This window comes from Saccopteryx bilineata, chromosome 1 (genome assembly GCF_036850765.1).
Source record: "Saccopteryx bilineata isolate mSacBil1 chromosome 1, mSacBil1_pri_phased_curated, whole genome shotgun sequence".
NCBI lineage: Eukaryota > Metazoa > Chordata > Mammalia > Chiroptera > Emballonuridae > Saccopteryx > Saccopteryx bilineata.
In genome coordinates this window covers 318,437,960-318,453,219 of record NC_089490.1, presented here as the reverse complement: position 1 = coordinate 318,453,219, position 15,260 = coordinate 318,437,960, and the positions used below count along the sequence as shown (strand labels likewise).

General features: G+C 39.5%; 1 pseudogene; it reads right to left on the bottom strand.

Annotated features, from left to right (window-relative positions):
• Nucleotides 1-4,601: 4,601 nt before the first annotated feature.
• On the bottom strand, nucleotides 4,602-5,840 carry LOC136319549 (keratin, type I cytoskeletal 18 pseudogene; annotated as a pseudogene).
• Between the last annotated feature and the right edge of the window lie 9,420 nt (nucleotides 5,841-15,260).

Sequence of the window (15,260 nt, the reverse complement as noted above, 5' to 3'; positions counted from 1 at the left end):
AATATCTTAAATAACAGTTTTATTGTTTTTGTAGGTATTATTTAATATTTTTTCATTAATATTTTTAAATTCTTATAATATCTAGTATTGTGTACTTTTTATTGTCCTTATTTAAGTATTAAATGTATGAAATAATAAACTACCTTTTGTTATATTATTGTTTTATACTTAAAATGGTCATTAGGGCAGAGAACCAGTTGTTAAATTATTTGAATCCCACCACTGCTGCTACCCATATAGCATTATTCTACACAATGCAACATTTTGGAGTCCAAATATATATTCAAAACTACCCAAATAATAAACACTCTGTAGCAACAATATGTTGGGTGAGTAAATTAACATTGATCAAAATAACTTACAAGAGCTCTGGGTGAAAAGGGCAAATGTCTGGGAGTCCTAGGCCAAGTAGAAATTGTCTTTAAAGAAGAAAAACATACTGAGAAGAAAAAATATGTTGGCCCATGTGGATGCTTAGCAGAGAATTTACTTCAGGAGACAGAAAGGGTGACAAGTAGCATGGACAGAGTGTACAGCCTTGGAGAAGTGAATAAAAGAAACTTGAGCCTGACCAGTGGTGGCACAGTAGACAGAGCATCCCAGGTTCAAAAGCCTAAAGTCACTGGCTTGAGCACATGTTCATCCGGCTTGAGAGCAGGCTCACCATCTTGAGTGAGAGGTCACCAGCTTGAGTGTGGGATTATCAACATAATCTATGATCAATAGCTTGAGCCCAAAGGTCGCTGACTTGAAGCCCAAGGTCGCTGGCTTGAGCCCAAGGTCGTGGCTTGAGCAACGGGTCACTGGCTCATCTGGAATCTCTTCCCCCCATCAAGGCACGTATGGAAGCAATCAATAAACAACTAAAGTGAAACAACTACTAGTTGATGTTTCTCATCTCTCTCCCTTCCTGTCTCTCTCTCTCTCTCTTTCTCTCTCTCTCTTTCTCTCTCTCTCTTTCTCTCTCACACACAAAAAAAGAGAGAGAAACCTGAGATGGCTAGATAGACTGCTAAGGATCACACTGCCCTGATATGGACCAGTAAACATGTTCTTCCAGAACATGTTTAAGGAAATAGTCTAAAGTAAATGGCCTGGGATCTCGGCTGTGGAAGCACATGGAACGAACTTACAGATTTGTGGTCCCCCAGCCTATGGAAATGCATGAGAGAATAATTTGCATAGATCCTTTCTAATTACAAAGGCACCATGTGGAAAAAAACTAGACGTACAATTTTGTGTTAGTCAGAATAGGAAGCCTATTAAACTTGACTAGATTTTTAACATTTAGGAAAACGTGACCATTACATAAAGACAAAGCCCACTGAGAGATCTCTTTCAGTATAACTTTTAGTATGAAGCACAGCATATGTCTATGCAGAAAATATTTGTAAATAAAAGTTATAATAAGCCCTGGCCAGTTGGCTCAGTGGTAGAGCGTCGGCCAAGTGTGCAGGACTCCCAGGTTCTATTCCCGGCCAGGGCACACAGGAGAAGCACCCATCTGCTTCTCCACCCCTCCCCCTCTCCTTCCTCTCTGTTTCTCTCTTCCCCTCCTGAAGCCGAGGCTCCATTGGAGCAAAGTTGGCCTGGGTGCTGAGGATGGCTCTGTGGCCTCTGCCTCAGGCGCTAGAATGGCTCTGGTCACAGCAGAGCAGCACCCCAGATGGGCAGAGCATCGCCCCCTGATGGGCGTGCCGGGTGGATCCCGGTCGGGCACATGCGGGAGTCTGTCTGACTGCCTCCCCATTTCCAACTTCAGAAAGATACAAAAAAAAAAGTTATAATAAGACTTGGCCCTTAATTTATTCTCCAACCCATGATAATATTTAGTATATGGGCAAGGGCCACTTTTTTTTTTTTTTTTTAAGTGAAAGGAAGAGAAGTAGAGAGACAGATTCCCGCATGTGCCTGGGCTGAGATCCACCTGGCAACTTCCCTTTGGGACCTATGCTCAAATCAACCAAGCTAGCCTCAGTGCCCAGGGCCAATGCTCTAACCAATCGAGCCACTGGTTATGAGAAGGGAAGAGGGAAAAAAGGGGGAGAGGGAGGAGGAGAGAAACAGATGGTCACTTCTCTTGTGTGCTCTGACTGGCATCCATACAACAGGCTGATGCTCTCACTGAGTCAACCAACCAGGGTCATGGCCAGGCCCAATTTAAAAAAAAAATACTCGTGTAATTATAATTAATTAAGTCTGTAATGATTTTATTCTAATTCATAGTGTAACCATTATTTGGTGGTAATTAGCAAGATTAATTTGATTTTTTTTAACAAAGCCTATGACTCTGCTAATATCAACAAGAAAATGTACTGAGAAATTTACTTAAAGACATCTACAATGTGTTCTTGATTTAAAACTAATTTTTCCAAATCAGGTTCCTCCCTATAATCCTCCAAAAATTAAAAATTTATAAAAATTATGAGAACATTGATTTTTAAAAAAAAAAATTCAGAATCAACTGTTGCAAAACTCTAGAAATTAATCAAAGGTTTACAACAATTTGGGAATAATTCACTCAAGAAAAACTGCTAAATCTTTGTTAGAACAGTGAGCTTTTGGTTTTATAATTTAATCTATTCTTGCCTCTTCTCCCCAGATCAGCAATAACTTTGAAAACCAGTAACCTGCAATCACAGTGAAAACCAGAGCCCTGGAACACACTTAGGACAGAGTTGAGTGGGGTCAGACCTCCTTCAGAGCATACTCACAGAGAATTGTTATTTTATCTGCCTAGAAGAGTCCACTCCAAAGGCTGTCTTCGTTTTACCTTGGAGCTCTTCCTTGCTTTCTTAGGGGACATTTCTCCAGGGACATTTGTTGAAAACGGTAATTATGTAACATTGCAGCTTCTTAAAGCAATAGATAAGAGTTAGGACAAACAATAGACTAACCAAAACACTTAAAAGGAAAATTTGGCAATTAAGATGTTGATAGGGCTTTTACACATTGTATAACCTTTAGTAAGAAGCATGAGTATATCCCTGGGATTTTCTGAGATACCTGGATATGTAGTAAGTCATTTGATGTATAGATCAGTGTGTACTCACAGGGCTCTCTGCACATGTTCAGGAAAGACTTAAGAAACCCTACACTCTCACCTCTGGCTGACTTTCGGTTTCTACTTAAAGAAGTGGAGGCTAAGGCAGAGTTGTCAGCAGCCTGGCTGAGTGTTAAAGGCATGCTCCAAACATATACACAGAGCCACTTAGCAGAATTTGGAGACTTATTGATTCCAGCACTTAAGGAAATCTCTACCCTATCATGAATTGACCACCAAGCTAACCAAGCAGACACTTCAGTGGCCATATATGAAAAAGAATGACTTGACAAAACTAGTTCCAAAAACTCACTAAAGTAACCAATAACAGCAAAAACAACAAGCCCTAAGGAGTGGTAAAGAATCTGAATTCCCAAGTTGCCAAGTTATAGTATTTTAAATGTTCAATATTTACCCAAAGTGTGTAAGATGTGAAAAGAAACAAGAAAGTATGGCCAATACACAGGAGAAGGAGAAAGAGAAAGAAGAAAGAAAGAAAGAAAGAAAGAAAGAAAGAAAGAAAGAAAGAAAGAAAGAAAGAAAGAAAGAAAGAAAGAAAGAGAGAGAGAAAGAAAGAAAGAAAGAAAGAAAGAAAGAAAGAAAGAAAGAAAGAAAGAAAGAAAGAAAAAGAAAGAAAGAAAGAGAGAAAGAGGGAGGGAGGGAAGGAGGGAGGGAGGGAGGAAGGAAGGAAGGAATAGGAAGGAAGGAAGGAAGGAAGGAAGGAAGGAAGGAAGGAAGGAAGGAAGGAAGGAAGGAAGGAAGGAAGGAAGGAAGAGGGAGAGAAGGGGGAAGGAGGAAGGAAGAGAGGAAGAGGAAACAGTAGAAACCGTTCCTAAAGAAGCCAGATATTATTAGACTTAGTGGACAAAGACTTTAAATCTACTGTTTAAGTATATCCAAAGACATATATATATATATATATATATATATATATATATGAAGAATTACAGGAAGGTATGAGAATGATATTAAAGAGAGATTATCGGCCCTGGCCGGTTGGCTCAGTGGTAGAGCATTGGCCTGGTGTACGGAAGTCCCAGGTTCGATTCCTGGACAGGCACACAGGAGAAGCGCCCATCTGCTTCTCCACCCCTCCCCTTCTCCTTCCTCTCTGTCTCTCTCTTCCCCTCCCGCAGCCAAGGCTCCATTGGAGCAAAGATGGCCCGGGCGCTGAGGATGGCTCCATGGCCTCTGCCTCAGGCACTAGAATGGCTCTGGTTGCAACAGAGCAACGCCCCAGATGAGCAGAGCATCGCCCCCTGGTGGGTGTGCCGGGTGAATCCCAGTCGGGCACATGCGGGAGTCTGTCTGACTGCCTCCCCGTTTCCAGCTTCAGAAAAACAAAAAGAGAGAGAGAGAGAGAGAGAGAGAGAGAGAGAGAGAGAGATTATCAATAAAATGATTCAAATTATAACAAGGAATCAAATGTAAATTCTGGAATTGAAAAGTACAATAACTAAAGTGAAAATTTCTTCTTTTTTTTTTTTTCAACAATCTCTGGACTTTTTATTGGCCTCTGTCCCTCCAAGTGGTGCCCCACTTCTGCTTCATTAACACCTCAGAACTTCATGTCATTGACCTCAGACACAACTTTGCTGTTCACAGTCCTGTGGGTAGTGGTCTTTTGGATGGATTGCATAGAGTTACTATTGTCCAGGATGTCACTAAGATCCAAGTCCTCCCTTTCTTCCAGCAGGCAGCAGTTGGTGGCAATCTCAGCCACCAATTTGACCTTGATGTTCAGCAGGGCCTAATCCTGGGCTTGGCCCCGGTCTAAGCCAGCTCTGACTCCAGGGAGAGCAGGGTCTCATTTAGCTGTTCCATCTGCATGGTACAGTGTGTCTCTACCTTTCTCAGGCTGTTCTTCAAACTGCCTTTCAAATATCTCATTGAGTCCTGGTCAATCTCCAAGGACTGGAACTTACTTCTCAGCTCTGTGAGAACCAGCTCCTACTTCAGCAGTCTGTGAGGGTACCGCTGTGGGTACCTCAGTCTGCTAGAACCAGTAAATGTCTAGCTGCTCTCAGTTCTTCTGAGCTGACTTGTCATACTGGGCCTGGATATCCACTATGATCTTACTGATGTCCTGAGATTTGATGGCATCCAACTCCACAGTCAACCCAGAGCTGGCAATCTGGTTTTGTTCACCATTTTCTTCCTCCTCCTGGCTCTTCATGAAGAGCTCCTCCTTGAAAGTCTCCACCTCTGTCTCTGGCTGAAGCTGAGGGATATCGGCATCATCAATGACATTTCAGAGCCCATTGATGTCGCTGTACACAAAATAAAGCATAACCAGCTGCAGCTCATACTTGACTCAAGTCAGCAGCAGCAAGATGGGCATTGTTAATCTGCAGAATGATGAGGGCATTGTCCACAGAACTTGCCCTCAGGTCCTCAATGATCTTGAAGTAATGCCCCCAGTGTCTGACTTGGGGGTCCCTTCTTCCCCAGGTGTTCCCAGATTTTGCTCTCCAATCTCTGATTACCAGCCTCCAGACTCCTCACCCTCTCCAGGTAAGAGGTCAGATGGTCAGTTAGGCATTGCATACCTTCTTGCCCTGGGTGGCCTTATAACCACCAGATCCCCAGCCATCACCCCAGTGAGGTCCAGACCCCCAGCCACCTTGCACACTGGTGGAGCAGGACATGGAGATCCAGTCCCCAGGACATGAGTTCCCAGCTTCTGCATAGACACTGGCCACACTGCTAGCCAGCTGGGCCTGGTGGCTACATTACTGTACAGAGTCCACAGTTTGGTAGTTGATGAAAAACTTGAAGTATGTGTTAAAAAGCTCATGCTGTTTATGAAGAAAAGTGAGAGTCCAAAACTCAGGTTCAAGCCACAAAAAAATTTTTATATTTATTTATTTTTAACTGAATGTATTGGGGTACAGTTACAGGTGTGAAATTCAATAAAACATCATCTGCAAACTGCATCATGTGCCCATAGCCCCCAGCAGCAACGTCTCTTTTGTCCTCATTTGCCCCGTTTTGCCCACCTCTACTTACCTCCTGCCCCCCTTCTCTCTGTCACCACACTGTTGTCTGTATGTATGTGCTGTATGTGTGTGGGAGTGTTTTTGCCTAATTCCTTTACCTTCTATTATCCAATCCTTCAACTCCCTCCCCTCTGACAGCTGTCAATCTGTTCCATGTATCCATGTCTGTTTCTATTTCTTTCATCAGTTTATTTTGTTCATTAGATTTTACATATGAGTGAGATCACATGGTGTTTGCCTTTAAGAAGCTCAACAGCAGATTTGAGGAGGCAGAAGAAAGAAATCATAAAATGTGAATATGAGTCACTTGAGATTACCCAGTCTGGGAATAGAAAGGAAAAAGAAAAATGAAGAGAGCCTCAGAGTCCTGTGGGACACCATCAACCATACCAACATATGCATAATGGGAATTCAAGAAGGAAAATAGGGCCTGATCAGGCGGTGGCGCAGTGGATAGAGCATCAGACTAGGATGCGGAAGGACCCAGGTTTGAGACCCCGAGGTCGCCAGCTAGAGCGCGGGCTCATCTGGTGTGAGCAAAAAGCTCACCAGCTTGGACCTAAAGTCGCTGACTCAAGCAAGGGGTTACTCAGTCTGCTGAAGGTCCACAGTCAAGGCACATATGAGAAAGCAATCAATGAACAACTAAGGTGTTGCAACAAAAAACTGATGATTGATGCTTCTCATCTCTCTCCATTCCTGTCTGTCTGTCCCTATCTATTCCTCTCTCTGATTCTCGCTCTGTCTCTGAAATAAATAAATAAATAAATATTTTTAAATGAAGTAAAATAGGGAGAGAAAAGAGCATTTAAAAATCTAAAGAAATAATAATCAAAACTTCCCAAATCTTATAAAAATTATTAATCTACAAATCCAAAAAGTTCAAAAACCTTCAAATAAGATACACTCAAAGATGGGATAAAAATATTCTAAAATCTATTAAGATGCTTACAGAATGCTGAATATACTAATTGCCATTGAATTGTACCCTTCAAAAGTGAGATTTATGTAGTACTGTGTATGAATTATAAAGCTGTTTTTTAAAAAGAAAATGAGCACCTGACCAGGAGGTGGCGCAGTGGATAGAGTGCTGGACTGGGACGCAAAAGTCCTAGATTTGAAACCCTGAGGTCACCAACTTGAGCACAGGCTCATCTGGCTTGAACATGGTATCATAGACATAACCCCATGGTCACTGGCTTGAGCCCAAAGGTCACTGGCTTGAGCAAGGTGTCACTCACTCTACTGTAGCCCCCCAGTCAAGGCACATATGAGAAATCAATCAATGAACAACTAAGCAGACCAAGGAGTAACAACAAAGAATTGATGCTTCTCATCTCTCACCCTTCCTGCCTGTCTGTCCCTATCTGTCCCTTTCTCTGTTTTTCTCTTGTCTCTGTCACAAGATAAAAAAGAAGAAGAAAATGAGATGACTCATGCTGCAACATGGAAGAAATTTGAAGACATTATGCTGAGAGGAAGAAGCCAGTCACAAAAAGTAGCATATTATATGAGTCTATTCATATAACATGGTCATAGTAGGCAGTTCTATAGACTGAGAAAGTAAATTTGTGGTTGCAGGAGCTGGAGGGGAAGGTAAATAGGGAGTGACTGCTAATGGGTACCGGATTTCTTTGAAGTTATACAATCTTCTGATTATACTAAAATGTACTGAGCTGTATACTTTTAAAGCGTGACTCATAGTTTATAAGTTGTATCTCAGTTCTTAAAAATAGAAACCCCTCTTCCCCTTCCAAAATTTTCAGTGGTAGAAGGAGATAAAATGATTGGTGGTTTGTACATGATTAAGAGCATTCTTGTACTGGAAATTTAGTAAATTGAAATGTTTAAAACAATACTTATTTAAAATGATACTCACTGGAAGATAGTTATTACTCTAAAAAAATGTTCTTTTTCTTTGTTCTGTAAATAGCCAGAATTTAAGGGAAAGAATAATATGCTACATATAATTAAAAAGACATGATTAAGTGTCAGAGGGAGATGTATAAAGTACTTATCTTGCAGTGGCACCACAGTAACTGTGCTTATCTCTGGGTACGCCTGGGATTCTGGAACTGGCTCTGAGCCAAGATAAGAGCAATGAGATAAAGATTTATGATATGTTGTTTAAAGTTTAAGCTCTCCTGGTGTCAGCCTGGACCAGATTGTTTATTGATAGTTTATACCCAGTGTAACCAGTTGAACAGTCAGTCTAGCTTGGCTACGTGACTAAGAGAGACATAAAAGACCCTGATGGAAACTTTTAAGTACCTCTCCCAAGACAAAGATCTATCATCACACAATTCTTGGCAATTCAACCTGGAGACAAAGTACATCCTTATACAGATAAGAAAAACACTGGGGAGCTACGTTGGAAAGTTTCTTCAGTTCCAGATGCTTGCTTGCACTCTCTATTTCCTGCTGTTCTATAACCTTTGCTTTTATTGATCATGTTCTGGGAGGCCTCATACATCCCATCTTAATAGAATGAATGACTATCCAATTCAACCCAATGAAATAATTTATCCAATCTTAATCTTTGTCCTAGTAATACAGTTCATACTGCAACCTTTCTCTTTTTTTCCCCCCATAAAAGGTAAAGGAGAAGCAGCCTCAGAAATTCTGTTTCAGGGCCTGACCTGTGGTGGTGCAGTGGATAAAGCATCGACCTGGAATGTTGAGATCACTGGTTCGAAACCCTGGGCTTGCCCAGTCAAGGCACATATGGGAGTTTCTGCTCTTCCCCTCCTTTCTCTCTCTCTCTCTCTCTCTCTCTCTCTCTCTCTCTCTTTCTCTTTCTCTCTATCTCTAAAATGAATTAAAATAAAGAGAGAGAGAAGGAAAAAAAAGAAAGAAATTCTATTCCAGTGAGGCTTTCAAAACCCAGTGATCAAATATAAACAGAAGGTAGTCCCATCCTCAGAGCAATGCCAACAAATCCTGCAGTTGTTTATGAAAAGAAATGTCAAAGAGTATGTCTGCCCCAAACCTGGAAACTCAAAGCTGCTTGCTCAATTCAAACCACCAAAATTAGACATTTCACAGACAAGGATGCAAGAGTTATAGTTGTGAAAGAAACTTATACTGATCAAGAACATTCTCACTAAGTCCAGGAAGTAAAGGTTAGGCAAACCAACACTGAATCTAACAATTTACTTTTATGTACCAACCCACTCCACATCATCTAGCAACTAGAACACAGATCAAAGTCAGAGATTTGCATAATCTTCTATGACACCTCAGCAAATTTATTGCAAACATCCTCTAAGTATGTTTGGGTAGAGAAAAGCTTTGGATTGAAATTTATCAGAACAATCCTAGAATTTGAACATCCAGATCAGGAGAACCAATTCCCCCAAAATCCCCTATTCCTACGACTCACAATCAGGTCCTCTAGAGCCACAAGAGCTTTCCTCCTCTTATAACCCTATCTCTCTTGCAAAGTGGTTTAATTTCTCCAAATTCCACTTCTGTTAAAAGCCTCGGGCACATGGATCCATATCCTTACTACTTTGGAGTAGGTCTGCAATGCTTTCATTTGTTTTTCCTGAGCTCACATTATCAAGACGGTATCCAGGCCCTGGCCTTCGGCTCAGTGGATAGAGCGTCAGCCCAGAGTATGGATGTCCTGAATTCAATTCCTGGTCAGGGAACACAGAAGTGAACATCTGTTTCTCTCCCTTTCCCCTTTCTCTTCCTCTTCCCATCCCACAGCCAGTGGCTTCATTGGTACTAGTGTGCCCTGGGCACTGAGGATAGCTCTGTTAAAAATGCATCAGCCTTAGGTGCTAAATATAGCTCGGTAATGGAGCATCGGCCCAAGAAGAGGGTTGCTTGGTGAATCCCAGTTGGGGCACATGTGAGAGTCTGCCTCATTATCTCCCTTCCTCTCACCTAAAAAATAAAAGAAGAAGAAGGAACCCAGGGAAAGGCACAATTCCCTGAATATAATTACCAAACTTAGCCTTTCTGGTTGCTAGTGAACTACACTGTCATTTATTCTTACATGATTACCTGAATGTCATCCTTTCCACCCAAAGTGTAACTAGTAAACAGCCTAGCTTGCTACCACCCTAGATTTTAACAATATCCTGGTTCTCAGTATAGTGGATGTATTTGTGACTCATTCTATGACCACATCCTAGACCTCACCACCTGGAACCATATGGCTCTAAGATCCTAAGATCCATACATTTAGACAGCACCCTGGCCCCATCATCCAGTTCTTCCCACTTGCTTAGGTGATAGAAGGGGCTACTGTGGCCTGCTGGAGCCCTAGTGCAGGTCTTCCCTCCAGGGAATACTCAGAGCCAGTGCAAATCCCATCTGAGCCAAGGGTTGGTTTGTTTGCTCTTCCTCATTAAAATACCTTTGGTCATTTCTCTGAAAGCTGATAGCACAGGGAAGAAATAAATTCTCTGCACTTTTTGTTTTGTTTGTTAATTTTTGGGAGAGAGAAAATGCAGTTATTTTCCTTCAGGACCACCTGATTCCTAGGGGAGAGACTGAACACTGAGGAGCAATTCTCCAAAGACTCTCTCCCAGGAAAAGGCTCTGGTCTTAGTCCTAGTCCCCAGAAGGCTGTCTCTCCCTACGTAGGCAAATGGAACACACACACACACATACACACACACACACACACACACACACCCCAAATACAGGTGACTTCATTCTTCCTCACATCTCTGTTTAGCGCAGACGTAAATTCTTGTTCTGTTTAAACTTCTTCCATTAAGCTCAGTGTTGTCTCTGTCAGGCCACTGCCTCTCCACCAGAACACCTAATAGGAATAATGTGGGTTACACCTGTGGTCCCCAACCTTTTTTGGGCCATGGACTGGTTTAATGTCAGAAAATATTTTCATGGACGGCCTTTAGGGTGGGATGGATAAATGTATCACATGACCAAGACAAGCATCAAGAGTGAGTCTTAGACGGATGTAACAGAGGGAATCTGGTCATTTTAAAAAATAAAACATCATTCAGATTTAAATATAAATAAAATGGAAATAATGTAAGTTATTTATTTTTTCTCTGCGGACCGGTACCAAATGGCCCACGGCCCGGTACTGGTCTGTGGCCCGGGGGTTGGGGACCACTGGGTTACACCATGAGGTGTCATCTGGCTGTTCTTGTAGATGTCTGCCCCCAGGGCGCAGAACACTGATAAACACCCAGGAGTCACAGACACCTAGTGGGGAAATGACTGGATTGAGAACATTTACACTAGCACAAGACAATGGTTTGCATATATAACAATCACATTATAAAGTCATATATCTGTTTATAGTCATATTCATTTAGAATTAAATTTTTAATTCAAACGCTGTTGTCCATTTGATAGAAGATTGAATAAAGTACTTAACTTTCAGATTATCAGCTACTTTGATATTTTTGATGTATAATACTAAGTCTGTTTACTTCCTATATATCTGGCCAATTTTAGGAGACTATTTTTGACTTATTTATGCAGTTTATTCTACAGTTATATCCAAGTGTGAAATTACAGTATTGTTAAAGATGTAAATTAAATGTTTTGAAATTCACTTCTAAAAAATCTGTTTAAGTTACAGGAAATCAAAGTTTTCATTTTATTATTTGTTTTCGTTTGACTATCCTTGCTGAAATATAAAAAGCTTCAGGCATTAAGCAAAAATGAAAACTTCAAGTCCCCTTCCCAGCTGTTTAATGCATTAAATTCTTAGGTGCCACATAATAATTATTTCACTTATTAAACTCTGCTTTATAGAAAACAAAAAGCATGACTATATTAAATGCATAATACTAGGAACCAGTGGTGGGATTCAGCCAGTTCACACTGGTTTGGCAGACCGATACCTAATTTATTGTTGAGTTTGGTGAACCGGTTGTTAAAGTGGCACTTGTAATCGGGGCTCTCTCTAAGGTGGGTGCCTGGGCAGCCATCCAATGTGGAAATCACAAATTTACATTCCTTACTCTTTTTTTTCCCTCATCAATATCTTTAATGGCAGAACCGGCAGAAGTTTTTTAATTTAGCTTTTCTTTTCTTTCAGCGAACCAGATCAAATTCTCCCTGGGCTTTCTTCCTAATTTTTTTTTTATTTAGAAAATTAAATTTATCAGGGTGACATTAATCAACAAGAGTACATAGATTCCAGGTAAACACCTCCACATCATTTGAACAGTCGATTATGTTGTATACCCATCACCCAAAGTCAGATCATCCTCTATGACCTAATATTTGTTTCTCTTTATGCCCCTCCCCCTCCCCCTCCCCCTAATCCTCTTTGTCTCTTCCCTTCCCCTCCTCCTAGTAACCACTGCACTCTTATCTATGTCCATTGAGTCTCAATTTTGTATCCCACCTCTATGTGAAATCATAGTTTTTAGCTTTTTGCAGTTTACTTATTTCACTCAGTATAATGTTCTCAAGGTCCATTCATGTTGTCGTAAATAATACTACATCGTCATTTCTTAGGGCTGAGTAGTATTCCATTGTAATTATGAACCACGTCTTCTTTATCCAGTCCTCTAAGGAGGGGCACTTTTGTTGTTTCCATGTCTTGGCCACTGTGAACAATGCTGCAATGAACAATGAACATGGGGGTGCATGTACCAATGTTTTCAAGTTTTGGGGGTGTATACCCAGTAGAGGGATTGCTAGGTCATATGATAGTTTTATTTTTAATTTATTGAGAAACCACCATACTTTGTTTCCAAATTGTTGTACTAATTTACATTCCCATCAGCAGTGAATGAGAGTTCCTTTTTCTCCACAACCTCTCCAACACTTGTTATGACCTATCTTGTTGATAATACCCAATCTAACAGGTGTGAGGTGGTATCTCATTGTAGTTTTGATTTGTATTTCTTGAATAGCTAGTGAAGATGAGCATTTTTTCATATATCTGTTGGCCATTTATATTTCTTCTTGGAAGAAGGTTCTGTTCAGGTCCTCTCCTCATTTTTAAATAGGATTGTTTGCTTGTTTGTTGCTGAGCTTTGTGAGTTCTTTATATATTTTGGATATTAACCCCTTATCAGCGCTGCTGTTTACCAATATCATCTGCCATTTAGTTGGCTGTCTGCTTGTTTTGTGTGTCAGTTTCTTTTGCTGTGCCAAAACTTCTTAAATAAATAGTCCCATTTATTTATTTTTGCCTTTACTTCCCTTGCCTTTGGGGTCAAATTCATAAATTGTTCACTACAGCCAAGTTTAGTACCTATGTGTTTTTTTTCTATGTAATTTATTGTTTCAAATCTTATACTTATGTCTTTGCTCCATTTTGAATTAACTTTTGTGCAGGGGGACAAACTGTAGTCAAGTTTTATTCTTTTGAATGTGGCTTTCTAATTTTTCCAGCACCATTTACTAAAGAGGCTTTTTTTTCCCCATTGTGTGTTTTTGATTCTTTGTTGAAGATGATTTGCCTATATATATGTGGTTTTGTTTTGGGGCTCTTGATTATTCTGTTCCATTGGCCTGTGTGTCTGTTTTTCTGCCAATACCATGCTGTTTTGATTATTATGGCTCTATAGTATAATTTAAAGTCCATTTTCTTTGTTTTTTTGTTTTGTTTTGTTTTTTCCCTCAGGATTCCTTTAGTTATTCAGGGTTTTTTATGGTTCCATACAAACCTGGTGATTTTTTGTTACATTTCTTTAAAACATGACATTGGAATTTTGATGGGAATTGCATTAAATTTATATATTGCTTTGGGTAATAAGACCATTTTAATTATGTTTATTCTTCTTATCCAAGAACATGGGATATTTTTCTATTTCATTATGTCTTTTTCAATTTTCTTTAATAATGCTTTATAGTTTTCAGTACATAGACCCTTTACATTCATTGTTATGTTTATTCCTAGGTATTTTGTTGTTGTTGTTACAACTATAAAAGGGATTTTTTTTAGTTCATTTTCCAAAGTTTCATTGTTGGTGTATATGAAAGTAGTAGACTTCTGTATATTGATTTTATATCCTGCAACCTTACTGTATTGGTTTATTGTTTCTAATAGTTTTTCCATGGAGTCTTTGGGGTTTTCTACAAAGAGGATCATGTCATCTGCAAAAAATGAAACCTTTACTTATTCTTTTCCAATATGAACGCTTTATATTTCTTTCTCTTGTCTGATTGCTCTGGCTGGAACTTCCAGCACTATGTTGAGTAGGAATGGAGAGAGTGGGCAGCCTTGTCTTACTCCTGATCTTAGAGGAAAAGCTTTCAGTTTTTTACCATTAAGTATAATATTTGTTGATGATTTATCATAAATGGTCTTTATTATGTTGATGTATTTTCCTTCTGTACCCATTTTATTGAGTGTTTTAAACATAAAGAAATGTATCTTATCAAATGCCTTCTCTGTATCTATTGATAGGATCATATGATTTTTGCTCTTTGTTTTGTTGATATGGTATATTACATTAATTGATTTATGTATGTTGAACCATGCTTGCACTCCCAGGATGAATCCCACTTGATCATGAGGTATTATTTTCTTAATATGTTGTCATATTTAATTTGCTAGTATTTTGTTTAGGATTTTTGCATCTGTATTCATTAGAGATATTGGTCTGTAGTTTTCTTTTTTTGTGTTGTCCTTGCCAGGTTTTGGTATGAGGGTTATGTTGGCCTCATAAAATGTGTTCAGAAGTATTGCTTCTTCTTTAATTTTTTGGAAGACTTTGAGAAGGATAGGAACCAGATCATCTATGAATGTTTGGTAGAATTCACTAGTGTAGCTGTCTGGTCCCAGACTTATTTTGTGGAAGGTTTTGGAAAGTTGTTTCTATTTCCTCCCTGCCCATGGGTCTTTTTAGGCTTTCCACTTCTTGGTGACTCAGTCTAGGAAGACTGTATAGTTATAGGAATTTGTTCATTTCTTTTAGATTGTTGAATTTGGTGGCATGTAGATTGTTATAATTCCTTACTCTTTTTAACATTCATCCCCGCAAAAGCGTATTCTAAGCATCCATAGTAATGTTCATTCCATTTATAGTTGAAAAAAATTGCAAGTGAGAATACCAATTAAGAAGCAACATGGAAATATCTTAAATAACAGTTTATTGTTTTTTGTCAAGTATTATTTAATATTTTTCGCTAATATTTTAAAACTCATAACATAATCTAGTTTTGTGTACCTCTTTTATTGTTCTTATTTAAGCATTAAATGCTTGAAATAATAAACTACCTTTTGGTATTTTGGGTTTTTTATACCTAAAATGGTCATTAGA